The sequence below is a fragment of the Lolium perenne genome, chromosome 3, assembly GCF_019359855.2.
Source record: "Lolium perenne isolate Kyuss_39 chromosome 3, Kyuss_2.0, whole genome shotgun sequence".
Classification (NCBI taxonomy): domain Eukaryota; kingdom Viridiplantae; phylum Streptophyta; class Magnoliopsida; order Poales; family Poaceae; genus Lolium; species Lolium perenne.
In genome coordinates this window covers 14,673,151-14,690,469 of record NC_067246.2, presented here as the reverse complement: position 1 = coordinate 14,690,469, position 17,319 = coordinate 14,673,151, and positions in this window count along the sequence as shown.

Genomic DNA, 17,319 nt, shown 5'->3' with positions numbered 1-17,319 from the left:
CACGAGATCCTTTGGGCGGTCAGGCCGACCTAGGGCAGCCCATAGCCGCCGCAAGCCTTGACGGGGTCCCTCCCGGGCGAGCGGGGTTTCGGGTCTCAAAAGCGCTCGCTGGACTGTCTTGCGTATCGCGCTTCCGGCGAGCCTCCCTCGGTGCGTGCTGCCGCGCATCGCGCTCGGCGTCGAGGGTACACGGTGACGTGTTCGTGTGCGAACACCATAGCAGGTTAAGCACAGCTGGGCGTTCATCAAGCTATTACGTAAGGGTCAGTAAGACTAACATCATCTGTAGGCGCAATTCTGAAGTTGTGTGGTGGATAATTGTACAATACTTCAAAAGGTGTTTTGTTCGGAGAAAAATGCCAATTTGTGTTATAATAATATTCTGCCAATGGCAACCACTGAGACCATCATTGTGGACAAACTTCCAAAGTTTGATTAACTCTTTCAATAGCTCCATCTGTATGAGGATGATAAGGCGGACTAAATCATAACTGAGTATCAGTCAGACGAAAACGTTCGGTCCAGAATGCACTTGTGAATACGCGATCTCAATCAGATATGATGGATAGATGGATATTGTGCATCTTGAACATATTGTCTAAGAACAGTCGTAGAATACTGGCAGAAGTGTATGAGTGAGCAAAGGGGATAACATGAGCATACCGAGAAAATTTATCCCACAACTACCAGAACTCTACCAAACCAGCCAGATTTCTGAAACCCTTCAACAAAATCCTAGAAACGATTTCCAAGGCACGTTTTGGAACTGGAAGAGGTTGTGCTCGTTATGGCTTCGCACGCTGACAGATGTTGCACTCATGCACTCAAGCTCACGATATGGACCTTATTACTTTTTTTTGCGCATGAAGGAAGATGATATTAGATCAGCAAGTTACAGAGAGGTCCACAAAGAAAAACGAAATTACAGCCCAGTCCTTCTGCAACACGAGCACGACGGCGTCTAGGAGCTGTCGGTGGCGCGCCGTCTCTGCTTCTCTCCTTCAAGCCTTGGATCGAGAGAAGTCCCCACGCGAGCGGGGAGTTACCAATCACCGGAACCCATGGCCCTACCCCGAAGGTCGCCGTCATCGTCGCGCCAATCTTCATCACCGTCCTGCACAACTTCTTATTCCTCCAGATCCGTCGCCTAGCCATTCTTTTCTTATCAGCGGAAGCTTTCATCTTATGTTGCACGTGAAGGATTTGTTGCTGGAGCGGGTCAAGCACAACTGACCGTTCACATGAAGCCATTCCTGAGGGTCGGTAACAGTAACAACATCTGTATGTGCAATTCCAAAGTGGCGAGATCGGTAATTGTACAACACTTCAAAAGGTGTTTTGTTCATAGCAAAATGCCAATTGGTGTTAAACTAACTAGCACAGTGGTCCTCGCAAAATGTGATGGCAACTTCTTCACTTAAAATTGAAAATTATTATTAGACTTTCATTTTGTTATACCATGTGAATAAATTTTTGTGTAGTCAGAATTTTAATTTTTTATTGGTATGAATATGGTTGGATAAATTATAAATTGTAGCATTAAAAAAATCCAAGATGGGTCCAATGATCATCTATAGACTCGACTATATGATAAATGATACTAATTTTACTCAAACAATCTACATATTAAATGCATACAGTGGTAGAATTAGAGCTACATTGTCAATCATGTATTTCAACCAATCTTGCATGCATGAAAGTTGAGGCTAATTTTTTTTAGAAGATCGATGACATGTATTAGACCCAAAGTACATATGGTATCAACATTGTTCACCATTTATAGCATAGAGTGGTAGAATTAGAACTACATTGTTCATCATGTATTTGAACCAATTTTCTAGCTAGCTGAACATGCAAAATCCTTTATAGTATTTTCTAATCCCCGCAAAAGATTGGTGCATTAATTAATTGCCTCCTAGGTTGAAAGAGAAATGATGTTGCACGGGAAATTATTTTGTTGAAATGATAGTGAAATTTTGGACCAAATTCCTAAAATCATCAGTTTTTAGCAAAGGGTGAGAAAAGGTAGGTTTGGACAAACCTAAAAATAATCACACGTATAAGGGTTTATAGAAATATATGTATTTTCACTAAATAAGATCTATTGTAGGTGTAGTGTGTTTGCACTTTTCTATTAGGTGGTGTGCATGACTCCAAAGACCAATGCTTCATTTTGTAAAAACAGTTTAAAAACTCAACTTCAAGTTCTTCCATTTTTATACATATCCTATGGATTTTTGAAATTTGAGAAACTTGGGTAGTTGTGAAAAATAATCCTTAAACAAAATGTCAAACTGTTATCATAGCTTCTTGTTGTGTATTTGCTGGATCACCTGACATCACTATGTTCTGTGGACTACGGTGTGTTGAATTATCTAGCCTTCGAAAGTTAAGTGTGCCACAACTTATCTTTTCGAGCTGGTACAAGTTATCTATAGAGATATTTGCGGGACAAATATGATGATGGGAAGTGTCCTGGTTTCAAATACTTGTGTGTATGCATATAGCTAGAAATGGATTTAAAATAATATCGCGATCACCCATGCCAATCGATCTCAACATATCTTATTTACGTGATTTTGGTGTTTATTCCGATTGCTCATAGCTGCGTCTTCATACCTTCTTTTTTTCTGTGACCGTGAATGTTCATAGTACTGATTCTGGAATGAGAGGGTGCCGGAAAAGATGCATTTAGAAATCTGGAATATCTACACTACGGAGGTTGGGAGAGATAATAACTACGGGATTGATTGGCAATAAAATGATATCTTGAGAAATTGTGCATGTCTCGTGGATCAACTGGTACTCCTCTTATAATAAAGTTTGATAATAAAATTTGTGCCTTTCCCACGTGGAGACATATCTCATCTTTGTTATTTCTAAATGTAGATATACATGTTTATTTTAATGGTCAACTTTTCGTCGACGTGACAAGATGTACACGTTTATAGTTCACATTGCTTCAAATCTTAACCGTTCAAATTAAGATCGGTTATTCAAATAATTGTAGCACTTGTGGATTAACACGGTGTCTCTATTTTTGATCACTGTATTTTTCTTTAATGTCTAATAAACATAATTTTTTGTTTCTGTTGAACGGATCTAGAGTCCTAGATATATACGTGTTTTTCATGCTGTACATGGTACGTGGTATCTCTATCTAGCATGGTCGATCAATTTTATTAGGCTCCTTCCTTTTCACGTCCTACATGAATGGTACATGACGTGACAAGATGTACACGTTTGTACATGATTTCTCCATCTAGCAGGGCCGATCAATTTTCTACATTGTCAATCATGTATTTCAACCAATCTTGCATGCATGAAAGTTGAGGCTAATTTTTTTTAGAAGATCGATGACATGTATTAGACCCAAAGTACATATGGTATCAACATTGTTCACCATTTATAGCATAGAGTGGAAGAATTAGAACTACATTGTTCATCATGTATTTGAACCAATTTTCTAGCTAGCTGAACATGCAAAATCCTTTTTAGTATTTTCTAATCCTCGCAAAAGATTGGTGCATTAATTAATTGCCTCCTAGGTTGAAAGAGAAATGAAGTTGCACGGGGAATTATTTTGTTGAAATGATAGTGAAATTTTGGACCAAATTCCTAAAATCATCAGGTTTTAGCAAAGGGTGAGAAAAGGTAGGTTTGGACAAACCTAAAAATAATCACACGTATAAGGGTTTATAGAAATATATGTATTTTCACTAAATAAGATCTATTGTAGGTGTAGTGTGTTTGCACTTTTCTATTAGGTGGTGTGCATGACTCCAAAGACCAATGCTTCATTTTGTAAAAACAGTTTAAAAACTCAACTTCAAGTTCTTCCATTTTTATACATATCCTATGGTTTTTTGAAATTTGTGAAACTTGGCTAGTTGTGAAAAATAATCCTTAAACAAAATGTCAAACTGTTATCATAGCTTCTTGTTGTGTATTTGCTGGATCACCTGACATCACTATGTTCTGTGGAGTGCGGTGTGTTGAATTATCTAGCCTTCGAAAGTTAAGTGTGCCACAACTTATTTATTCGAGCTGGTACAAGTTATCTATAGAGATATTTGCGGGACAAATATGATGATGGGAAGTGTCCTGGTTTCAAATACTTGTGTGTATGCATATAGCTAGAAATGGATTTAAAATAATATCGCGACCACCCATGCCAATCGATCTCAACATATCTTATTTGCGTGATTTTGGTGTTTATTCCGATTGCTCATAGCTGCGTCCTCATACCTTCTTTTTTTCTGTGACCGTGAATGTTCATAGTACTGATTCCGGAATGAGAGGGTGCCGGAAAAGATGTATTTAGAAATCTGGAATATCTACACTACGGAGGTTGGGAGAGATAAGGACTACGGCATTGATTGGCAATAAAATGATATCTTGAGAAATTGTGCATGTCTCGTGGATCAACCGGTACTCCTCTTATAATAAAGTTTGATAATAAAATTTGTGCCTTTCCCACATGGAGACATATCTCATCTTTGTTATTTCTAAATGTAGATATACATGTTTATTTTAATGGTCAACTTTTCATCGACGTGACAAGATGTACATGTTTATAGTTCACATTTCTTCAAATCTTAACCGTTAAAATTAAGATCGGTTATTCAAATAATTGTAGCACATGTGGATTAACACGGTGTCTTTATTTTTGATCACTGTATTTTTCTTTAATGTCTAATAAACATAATTTTTTGTTTCTGTTGAACGGATCTAGAGTCCTAGATATATACGTGTTTTTCATGCTGTACATGGTACGTGGTATCTCTATCTAGCATGGTAGATCAATTTTATTAGGCTCCTTCCTTTTCACGTCCTACATGAATGGTACATGACGTGACAAGATGTACACGTTTGTACATGATTTCTCCATCTAGCAGGGCCGATCAATTTTTTTAGGCTCTTTCCTTTTCACGTCCTACATGCATGGTATATAATTTTTCCTTCCAAATTGATATATATGCATGTTACATGATTTTTCTTTCCTTTTCACATCTTACATGCATGATACGTGATTTTCTATCGATATTGGTTTATATGTTTTTTTATTGAATGTGTCAAACAATGTTACAAAGTTAGGTACGTAACTATTTTTTCCTTGTTAAATCCTATTCGTAAATTATAGATCTAATAGTTAGAATAATTCTAATGATGTGGATTAACGTGGTGTCTCTATTTTAGACCTCCGTATTGTGCTTTTAGTATATAATAATAGGTAGTTATTTAGTCAATGGCAACCACTGAGCCCAGCATTGTGGACAAGATTGTGCAAAACATCACATACATGCTTTCAAAGACCACTTGTGGAGAACAGACCTATAGTCGCGGGCCGTAAGCGCCTTTTGTCACGGGCGGCAACCCGCGACAACGGAGGCGGGATAAAAGGTCCACCCTTTTGTCGCGGGTCGCTTACCACCCGCGATATATGCTCCTCCATGTGGGGCGCCCAGGAGGCATACCCTTTTGTCGCGGGTCGTAATACCACCAGCGACAAAAAGGCCTCTACGTGGCGCGCGCAGAACGCTGCTGCTTTAGGGTTTGAGGGGTGCACCCCCCCGGCACCGCCTCTGGTTTGTTTCATTTTTTCTTTTTAAAATAAAAGTTGCATAGTTTTATAAGCTACTACAAATTGTACATATTTATTATATATAGATCGAGAAAATAAATATTGGAAGCAAAAGTCTATTCGTAGAGATTTCCCTTACACATATACATGGAGCTTACTACTACCGGGAAAAAAAGCCCGTCGTCTATTCGAACTAATACATATACATGGAGCTCCCTACTACCGACGCCTCTTTGGCTAAACCGGCTGTTGTCGTCTATTACTTATGTCAACAGAAATCCCGCCAGTTCCTCCGTAATTCCTAGTATGTGTTCCTTTGGTTGGAGGTTCTCCCGCATGCAGTCGGCCTATATAGGAAAATAAGATGAATATGATTATATCAATCTTGATAACGAAATATTGATGATAACGGGCTAGCTCGGGCCGAGCCGGGCGAGCTTTTAGCCCGCTACGGTCCAAAAAAAATTAGGCTCGGCTCGGGCTGCGTCTTATGCGGGCCGAGCTCAACTCGGGCCGAGCCGAGAAAAGCTCAGGCCGAGCAAAAAACTTGGCCCGTACGTCCAGCCTTAGCGGTGGGTACCGGGAGGAAGTAGGAATGCTAGGGTTGCAGGGTAGAGAGGCAAGAGGGTTTTATAGAGAGGAGAGCGATGGGATATTGGGATGGCCGTCCATCAACGTGAAAACGACGTGTTGTCTCCTGGATGCTCGTCCGTACAGAGCTAGAAGAAAGGTGCAGCTGGATGTGCTTGATGGGCTGCTTGTTTCCTGGCTCGAGTTGGGATCCAATCGGAGATGGACCAAGGAGCTGGATTGGGCTGAAGCTGTAATGGTAACGAGAAAAAGAGGAGATACGATTTGGTGGCAACATGGGTGATGGGATGCTGGTTGCTCTCTCTTCTTCTATTTGCTATTTTGCTGCGTCTTCTTTTCCTTTTCATGTTGAGAAAAACCGGGGCAAAGAAGAAGATGAGAGGAAGGTTTGCTAGATTTGCAAAATTATATTTTGGTTTTAGAATAATTTTGCGAAGTCCATTTTTTTTTGGTTTTGGTTTTAATTAAAATAAGAAAAAGGAGAAAGGAAGGTTTTTATAGAACCATACGAGCGAAACTAAATTAGATTGTATTTAAATAATTTATTTTCTGAAAACATGGATAATAATGCATGATGTCATGTTGATGCATAAAAGAAAAATAACAAACAAATCTAGTATGGAGATTTTCCTGGGCCGCTACAGTACATGTCCCAATTTCCTTTATGAAAAATAATATTAGAAGCAAAGGCTCTACAATAATCAACAATAATTTGAGGATCAAGACCATATTTAGCACTAAGCTCTTGAAAATCAGCAGTTTCAGCGAAAGACTTAATGCAATCATACTCATAGTTTATACCTGGTTCTTTACCTTTATCGTTATCCCAATCTTCGGTATTGCTTTGAATTGTTTCAAAAAGATCCCACTTAGTTTCAACCTCTTTACTTATGAAAGATCCCTCTAAACAAGTATCTAAATAGTCCTTTTATTTCCCTGAAAACCTTGCATAAAAAATATTAATAACAATGTTACTGGGGAGCTCATGAATGAGACATTTTAGCATTAGTGACTTCAATCTCCCCCACGCTTGGGTAATACTTTCTCCATCATGAGGATGAAAATTATCAATATAATTCCTATCTAAATTTGTTTTATGAGGAGTATAAAGTAAAAGTAAAAGAGAGATTCCAGCTCTTTCCACTCCGAATGATAGAATCATCTAGTAGTTGATACCACTCCCTTGCTTTGTCCTTAAGTGACAATGAAATAATTTATTCATGGAATTTTCTCTTGATAAACCTGCAACCTTAAACAACTCACAAAGTTCTTTAAGTTTCAACAAGTGATCACTTCCATCCCCTGCATAACGTTCATCCATGATCTTTTCAACAATTTTCATAGGTATTTTAAAAGGAATACTTTCAGTAGGTTGATTTAAGATATCATAAGCATTATTAGAATTATCACATATGGGAGATAAAATATCATCAGAGCAAATTTTCTCCTCTAAAGCTGGGGGATTAAAAAGAACATAAAAACTAACTTCCCGGAGCTTAGACCTTTCCATAGTATTAGCAACAATTGTGTTCAAAGCATTCATACTAATAACATTGCTATTAGCATGCAAATAAAGGTTTCATAGGTTTTTTAATTTTCTCTTCAAACACCTCATGTCCTAAGTCAAGATAAATACTATAAAGCTTTCTAATTTTGTTGTCGTTTTCCATTAAGCCTAACTAGTGAAAATAAAAAAAGAAACAAAAAGATATAATTACAGAATCTAAAGGAAATAACGTCAAGCACTCACCAGCAACTAGAAGACTTAGTAGCCAGAGGATGTGAGTATCTTTTACCTTACCTCCCCGACAACAACGTCAGAAAAGAGCTTGATGTCTACGCACGCTTCTGTTCTTGTAGAAAGTGTTGGGCCTCGAAGTGCAGAGGTTTGTAGAACAGCAGCAAGTTTCCCTTAAGTGGATCACCCAAGGTTTATCGAACTCAGGGAGGTAGAGGTCAAAGATATCCCTCTCAACCAACCCTACAATTACGATACAAGAATTTTCTTGTGTCCCCAACACACCCAATACACTTGCCAAGTGTATAGGTGCACTAGTTCGACGAAGAGATAGTGAAATACAAGTAATATGGATGACTATAAGTGGTAATTGCAATCTGAAATAAAAATTGCAGCAAGCAAACATGTAGCAGAACTGGTTGTAAATGGTGTTTCAATGCTTTGAAACAAGGCATAGGGATCATACTTTCAATAGTGAACACTCTCGACAATGATATCATAATTGAATACATAAATGTTATCTCTTAACTATGCTACTCCGAACCACTCTCCTGCAGGATAACGAACACAAATTCACTGCATAGGGCCGCATAAGCACTCCTTAAAGTTCGCGTTCCCAATCTATGGACACCACACGCTATCACTTTGAGCATACAAAGATGACACTAACTAGACACCAAAATTCATAAGTATTTCTGTAAATTAATCTTAAGAGATACACACGGTATGCACACTGCCACCTTCACACCGTGGGACAAGATGTCTCCGAAGATCACATAATAAAACCACTTGAGTAGCATAATAGTTGAAGGATAACATCTACTTATTCAACTAGATTACAACACTAGTAGGAAAACGCTTATAGGCGGACCTTATTTCTGTGGCGCACCACTAAAAATGCGCCACAGAAAGTTATTTTGTGGCGCACCAGGCATGGTGCGCCACAGAAATAGCTTAATTTTGTGGCGCACCAACAATCCATGCGCCACAGAAATGAGGTGGGGTCAGCCCCAATCATTGGTTTCACTATTTCTGTGGCGCACAGGACCACGTGCGCCACAGAAATAAGACATTCAGTGGTGCACTGGTCCTCGTGCGCCACTGAATTAAGACTTTCGGTGGCGCACGTGGGATGGTGCGCCACAGAAACTACACATTTCTGTGGCGCACATGAGATCCATGCGCCACAGAAGTTTTTTTTAGCTCCCCACGCAACTCCACCCCCCCCCCCCCAGTGGATCGCCTTTTTTTTACCTCTATAAAAAATAAAAGAAATAGATAGAAATTTCAAAAAATAAAATATTTCGAGATTTCCATGTATTATGTCATCTAGCACCACTAAAATTTAACAAACATGAATTTTGACTTTTTTTGCAAAATTGCGTGGGAAAATCATCAAACTGGATTTCTGGTTGCATACGAACTCGAAAAAACGCATAATATATCAAAATGTTCCCACGAAAAATCTACATCCGAATTCACCGGGGCTAGCCCGGTTGGACAATTTTTAGAATCTCCAAATTCTTAAAGAGTAAAAAGTTACGGCCAGTTAAAGTTTTTTTGCTGCAAAATACAAAAAAAGAAAAAAAATTATGTGGCGCACCTAGTACCCCTGCGCCACAGAATTAACGTTCACAATTTGAATTTTCTGCGCTCCTCCACTTCTCCTCCACTTCTCCTCACTACTCCTCCACTTCTCCTCACTTCTCCTCCACTTCTCCTCCTCCTCCTCCTCCTCCACCACCACCACCACCACCTCCTCCTCCGGCCGGCCTCCTCCTCCTCCTCCACCACCACCACCTCCTTCGGGGCCGGCCTCCTACTCCGGCGACCTCCTCCTCCTCCTACTCCGGCGACGATGACCTTCTCCTCCTCCTCCTCCTCCTCCTACTCCGGCGACCTACTCCGGCGACGACGACCTTCTACTCCTCCCTCCGGCGACCACCTCCTCCTCTTCCTCCACCACCTCCTCTTCCTCCACCACCTCCTCTTCCTCCACCACCACCTCCTCTTCCTCCACCACCTCCTTCACCACCACCACCTCCTTCACCACCACCACCTCCTCCACCACCTCCATCACCACCACCACCACCACCACCTCCATCACCACCACCACCACCACCACCACCACAACCACCACAACCTCCTCCGGCCGTCCTCCTCCTTCACCCACCCACCCACCTCCGGCTACCTTCCAGCGAAATTTAAAAAAAATAAAAAAAATTGGCGGCCCCAGATCTAGATCTAGATCTAGATCTAGATCTGGCCGCCATTTTTTTTTTTTGAATTTCAAAAAAAAATTCTGTGGCACACCACCGCCGGTGCGCCACAGAAATAAGTTTCTGTGGCGCACCATGATGGCGTGTAACTCACACGTTCGTTGGGAACCCCAAGAGGAAGGTATGATGCGCACAGCAGCAAGTTTTCCCTCAGAAAGAAACCAAGGTTTATCGAACCAGGAGGAGCCAAGAAGCACGTTGAAGGTTGATGGCGGCGGGATGTAGTGCGGCGCAACACCAGGGATTCCGGCGCCAACGTGGAACCTGCACAACACAACCAAAGTACTTTGCCCCAACGAAACAGTGAGGTTGTCAATCCCACCGGCTTGCTGTAACAAAGGATTAACTGTATTGTGTGGAAGATGATTGTTTGCAGAAAACAGTAGAACAAGTATTGCAGTAGATTGTATTTCAGTATAGAGAATTGGACCGGGGTCCACAGTTCACTAGAGGTGTCTCTCCCATAAGATAAACAGCATGTTGGGTGAACAAATTACAGTTGGGCAATTGACAAATAAAGAGGGCATGACCATGCACATACATATTATGATGAGTATAGTGAGATTTAATTGGGCATTACGACAAAGTACATAGACCGCCATCCAACTGCATCTATGCCTAAAAAGTCCACCTTCAGGTTATCATCCGAACCCCCTCCAGTATTAAGTTGCAAAGCAACAGACAATTGTATTAAGTATGGTGCATAATGTAATCAAAAACTACATCCTTAGACATAGCATCAATGTTTTATCCCTAGTGGCAACAGCACAACACAACCTTAGAACTTTCATCCTTTGTCCCCGGTGTCAATGTAGGCATGAACCCACTATCGAGCATAAATACTCCCTCTTGGAGTTACAAGCATCTACTTGGCCAGAGCATCTACTAGTAACGGAGAGCATGCAAGATCATAAACAACACATAGATATAACTTTGATAATCAACATAACAAGTATTCTCTATTCATCGGATCCCAACAAACGCAACATATAGAATTACAGATAGATGATCTTGATCATGTTAGGCAGCTCACAAGATCCGACAATGAAACACAATGGGGAGAAGACAACCATCTAGCTACTGCTATGGACCCATAGTCCAGGGGTAGACTACTCACACATCACTCCGGAGGCGACCATGGCGGTGTAGAGTCCTCCGGGAGATGATTCCCCTCTCCGGCAGGGTGCCGGAGGCGATCTCCTGGATCCCCCGAGATGGGATCGGCGGCGGCGGCGTCTCTGGAAGGTTTTCCGTATCGTGGCTCTCGGTACTGGGGGTTTCGCAAAGGAGGCTTTAAGTAGGCGGAAGGGCAGGTCAGGAGGCGGCACGAGGGCCCCACACCACAGGGCCGCGCGGCCAAGGGGGGGCCGCGCCGCCCTAGGGTGTGGCCCCCTCGTGGCCCCTCTTCGTCTCCTCTTCGGACTTCTGGAAACTTCGTGGCAAAATAGGACCCTGGGCGTCGATTTCGTCCAATTCCGAGAATATTTCTTTACTAGGATTTCTGAAACCAAAAACAATGAAAACAGCAAGCGGCACTTCGGCATCTTGTTAATAGGTTAGTTCCAGAAAATGCACGAATATGACATAAAGTGTGCATAAAACATGTAGATAACATCAATAATGTGGCATGGAACATAAGAAATTATCGATACGTCGGAGACGTATCAGCATCCCCAAGCTTAGTTCTGCTCGTCCCGAGCAGGTAAAACGATAACACAGATAATTTCTGGAGTGACATGCCATCATAACCTTGATCATACTATTTGTAAAGCATATGTAGTGAATGCAGCGATCAAAACAATGTATATGACATGAGTAAACAAGTGAATCATATAGCAAAGACTTTTCATGAATAGCACTTCAAGACAAGCATCAATAAGTCTTGCATAAGAGTTAACTCATAAAGCAATAACTCAAAGTAAAGGCATTGAAGCAACACAAAGGAAGATTAAGTTTCAGCGGTTGCTTTCAACTTGTAACATGCATATCTCATGGATATTGTCAACATAGAGTAATATAATAAGTGCAATAAGCAAATATGTAGGAATCAATGCACAGTTCACACAAGTGTTTGCTTCTTGAGGTGGAGAGAAATAGGTGAACTGACTCAACTTTGAAAGTAAAAGAATGGTCCTCCATCGAGGAAAAGCATCGATTGCTATATTTGTGCTAGAGCTTTGATTTTGAAAACATGAAACAATTTTGTCGATGGTAGTAATAAAACATATGTATCATGTAAATTATATCTTATAAGTTGCAAGCCTCATGCATAGTATACTAATAGTGCCCGCACCTTGTCCTAATTAGCTTGGACTACCGGATCATCACAATGCACATGTTTTAACCAAGTGTCACAAAGGGGTACCTCTATGCACTTTGTACAAAGGTCTAAGGAGAAAGCTCACATTGGATTTCTCGCTATTGATTATTCTCAACTTAGACATCCATACCGGGACAACATAGACAACAGATAATGGACTCCTCTTTTATGCATAAGCATGTAACAACAATTAATAATTTTCTCATATGAGATTGAGGATATATGTCCAAAACTGAAACTTTCACCATGGATCATGGCTTTAGTTAGCGGCCCAATGTTCTTCTCTAACAATATGCATGCTTAACCATAGGGTGGTAGATCTCTCTTACTTCAGACAAGACGGACATGCATAGCAACTCACATGAAATTCAACAAAAAGTAGTTGATGGCGTCCCCAGTAAACATGGTTATCGCACAACAAGCAACTTAATAAGAGATAAAGTGCATAATTACATATTCAATACCACAATAGTTTTTAAGCTATTTGTCCCATGAGCTATATATTGCAAAGGTGAATGATGGAATTTTAAAGGTAGCACTCAAGCAATTTACTTTGGAATGGCGGGAAATACCATGTAGTAGGTAGGTATGGTGGACACAAATGGCATAGTGGTTGGCTCAAGTATTTTGGATGCATGAGAAGTATTCCCTCTCGATACAAGGTTTAGGCTAGCAAGGCTTATTTGAAACAAACACAAGGATGAACAGGTGCAGCAAAACTCACATAAAAGACATATTGAAAACATTATAAGACTCTACACCGTCTTCCTTGTTGTTCAAACTCAATACTAGAAATTATCTAGACCTTAGAGAAACCAAATATGCAAACCAAATTTTAGCATGCTCTATGTATTTCTTCATTAATGGGTGCAAAGCATATGATGCAAGAGCTTAAACATGAGCACAACAATTGCCAAGTATCACATTACCCAAGACATTAATAGCAATTACTACATGTATCATTTTCCAATTCCAACCATATAACAATTTAGCGAAGAAGAAACTTCGCCATGAATACTATGAGTAGAAACTAAGGACATACTTGTCCATATGCTACAGCGGAGCGTGTCTCTCTCCCATAAAGTGAATGCTAGGATCCATTTTATTCAAACAAAACAAAAAACAAAAACAAACTGACGCTCCAAGAAAAGCACATAAGATGTGATGGAATAAAAATATAGTTTCAGGGGAGGAACCTGATAATGTTGTCGATGAAGAAGGGGATGCCTTGGGAATCCCCAAGCTTAGACGCTTGAGTCTTCTTGATATATGCAGGGGTGAACCACCGGGGCATCCCCAATCTTAGAGCTTTCACTCTCCTTGATCATGTTGCATCATACTCCTCTCTTGATCCTTGAAAACTTCCTCCACACCAAACTTAGAACAACTCATTAGAGGGTTAGCGACAATAAAAATTAACATGTTCAGAGGTGACACAATCATTCTTAACACTTCTGAACATTGCATAAAGCTACTGGACATTAATGGATCAAAGAAATTCATCCAACATAGCAAAAGAGGCAATGCGAAATAAAAGGCAGAATCTGTCAAAACAGAACAGTTCGTATTGATGAATTTTATCGAGGCACCAGACTTGCTCAAATGAAAATGCTCAAATTGAATGAAAGTTGCGTACATATCTGAGGATCACTCACGTAAATTGGCATAATTTTATGAGTTACCTACAGGGAAAACAGCCCCGATTCGTGACAGCAAAGAAATCTGTTTCTGCGCAGTAATCCAAATCTAGTATGAACTTTTCTATCAACGACTTTACTTGGCACAACAAAACACTAAACTAAGATAAGGAGAGGTTGCTACAGTAGTAAACAACTTCCAAGACAAAAAATAAAAACAAAGTGCTGTAGGTAAAAAAAACATGGGTTGTCTCCCATAAGCGCTTTTCTTTAACGCCTTTCAGCTAGGCGCAGAAAGTGTGTATCAAGTATTACCAAAGGGTGGTGCTTTCTCAGCGGGGTGTGGAGTTTTCTCAACCAGGCATAGTATATTAGATACATAAGTTTTAGCATCTCCCTTTTCATTAGTCTTAGGCGTGCTACTCTCATCAAACAAATTTTCAGGAACAAGCCAAGCATAGTTATTTCTAGTGCATCATTCATAGCTAAGAGTTTACATGGTATTGGTGCTTTGATCTCCCCTCCATCATTAATATTATTAGTGTACTTTATTCTATCCATATCCATCTTTTCAAGGAGACTAACAAAATTGGTGTAAGAACCAAGCATATTAAATTTAGCAAAAACCTTTCTAGCCTCTCTCGCTATACCACCAAATTCTCTAAGGAGGGTTTCTAAAACAAAATCTTTCTTTTCCCCTTCTTCCATATCACCAAGTGTGAGAAACATGTGTTGGATTATAGGATTGAGATTAACAAATTTAGTTTCCAACATGCGAACTAAAGCAGCAGCAGCAATTTCATAGGTAGGGGCAAGGTCTACCAAGTGTCTATCCTCAAAATCGTCAACGGTACTAACATGGTTGAAGAATTCTTCTATATTATTTCTCCCAATTATAGACCCACGTCCTACCGGTATATCTTTCGTGGTAAAATTAAAAGGAAACATGATGAAATAAGTAAAGTAAATGCAAGTAACTAATTTTTTTGTGTTTTTGATATAGCAAACAAGATAGCAAGTAAAGTAAAACTAGCAACTAATTTTTTTTTGTATTTTGATTTAGTGCAGCAAACAAAGTAGTAAATAAAACTAAGCAAGACAAAAACAAAGTAAAGAGATTGAGAAGTGGAGACTCCCCTTGCAGCGTGTCTTGATCTCCCCGGCAACGGCGCCAGAAAAAGAGCTTGATGGCGTGTAACTCACACATTCGTTGGGAACCCCAAGAGGAAGGTATGATGCACACAGCAGCAAGTTTTCCCTCAGAAAGAAACCAAGGTTTATCGAACCAGGAGGAGCCAAGAAGCACGTTGAAGGTTGATGGCGGCGGGATGTAGTGCGGCGCAACACCAGGGATTCCTGCGCCAACGTGGAACCTGCACAACACAACCAAAGTACTTTGCCCCAACGAAACAGTGAGGTTGTCAATCTCACCGGCTTGCTGTAACGAAGGATTAACCGTATTGTGTGGAAGATGATTGTTTGCAGAAAACAGTAGAACAAGTATTGCAGTAGATTGTATTTCAGTATAGAGAATTGGACCGGGGTCCACAGTTCACTAGAGGTGTCTCTCCCATAAGATAAACAGCATGTTGGGTGAACAAATTACAGTTGGGCAATTGACAAATAAAGAGGGCATGACCATGCACATACATATTATGATGAGTATAGTGAGATTTAATTGGGCATGACGACAAAGTACATAGACCGCCATCCAACTGCATCTATGCCTAAAAAGTCCACCTTCAGGTTATCATCCGAACCCCCTCCAGTATTAAGTTGCAAAGCAACAGACAATTGCATTAAGTATGGTGCGTAATGTAATCAACAACTACATCCTTAGACATAGCATGAATGTTTTATCCCTAGTGGCAACAGCACAACACAACCTTAGAACTTTCTCCTTTGTCCCAGGTGTCAATGTAGGCATGAACCCACTATCGAGCATAAATACTCCCTCTTGGAGTTACAAGCATCTACTTGGCCAGAGCATCTACTAGTAACGGAGACCATGCAAGATCATAAACAACACATAGATATAACTTTGATAATCAACATAACAAGTATTCTCTATTCATCGGATCCCAACAAACGCAACATATAGAATTACAGATAGATGATCTTGATCATGTTAGGCAGCTCACAAGATCCGACAATGAAGCACAATGGGGAGAAGACAACCATCTAGCTACTGCTATGGACCCATAGTCCAGGGGTAGACTACTCACACATCACTCCGGAGGCGACCATGGCGGCGTAGAGTCCTCCGGGAGATGATTCCCCTCTCCGGCAGGGTGCCGGAGGCGATCTCCTGGATCCCCCGAGATGGGATCGGCGGCGGCGGCGTCTCTGGAAGGTTTTCCGTATCGTGGCTCTCGGTACTGGGGGTTTCGCAACGGAGGCTTTAAGTAGGCGGAAGGGCAGGTCAGGAGGCGGCACGAGGGCCCCACACCACAGGGTCGCGCGGCCAAGGGGGGGGGCACGCCGCCCTAGGGTGTGGCCCCCTCGTGGCCCCTCTTCGTCTCCTCTTCGGACTTCTGGAAGCTTCGTGGCAAAATAGGACCCTGGGCGTTGATTTCGTCCAATTCCGAGAATATTTCGTTACTAGCATTTCTGAAACCAAAAACAGCAGAAAACAGCAACTGGCACTTCGGCATCTTGTTAATAGGTTAGTTCCAGAAAATGCACGAATATGACATAAAGTGTGCATAAAACATGTAGATAACATCAATAATGTGGCATGGAACATAAGAAATTATCGATACGTCGGAGACGTATCACACCACCACCGGTGCGCCACAGAAATAAGACTTTCTGTGGCGCACCGGCCGGTGCGCCACAGAAACCTTATTTTTGTGGTGAGAATTCTGTGGCGCACCGCCCATGCGCCACAGAATTAATTTTTGGCGCGCCACTGATGAGCCTTTTCCTACTAGTGCAAAGCTCATGATCACATAAAGATCATACCATGGGAGAGAGAGATAAACCACATAGCTAATGGTAAAGCCCTCAGCCTCGGGGGAGAACTACTCCCTCCTCATCATGGGAGTCAGCAACGGCGATGGAGATGGCGGTGGAGTTGATGAAGATGGTTCCGGGGGAAATTCGCCATCCCGGCAGGGTGCCGGAACAGAGACTTCTGGCCCCTGAAAATTTTCTTCAATGGCGGCGAA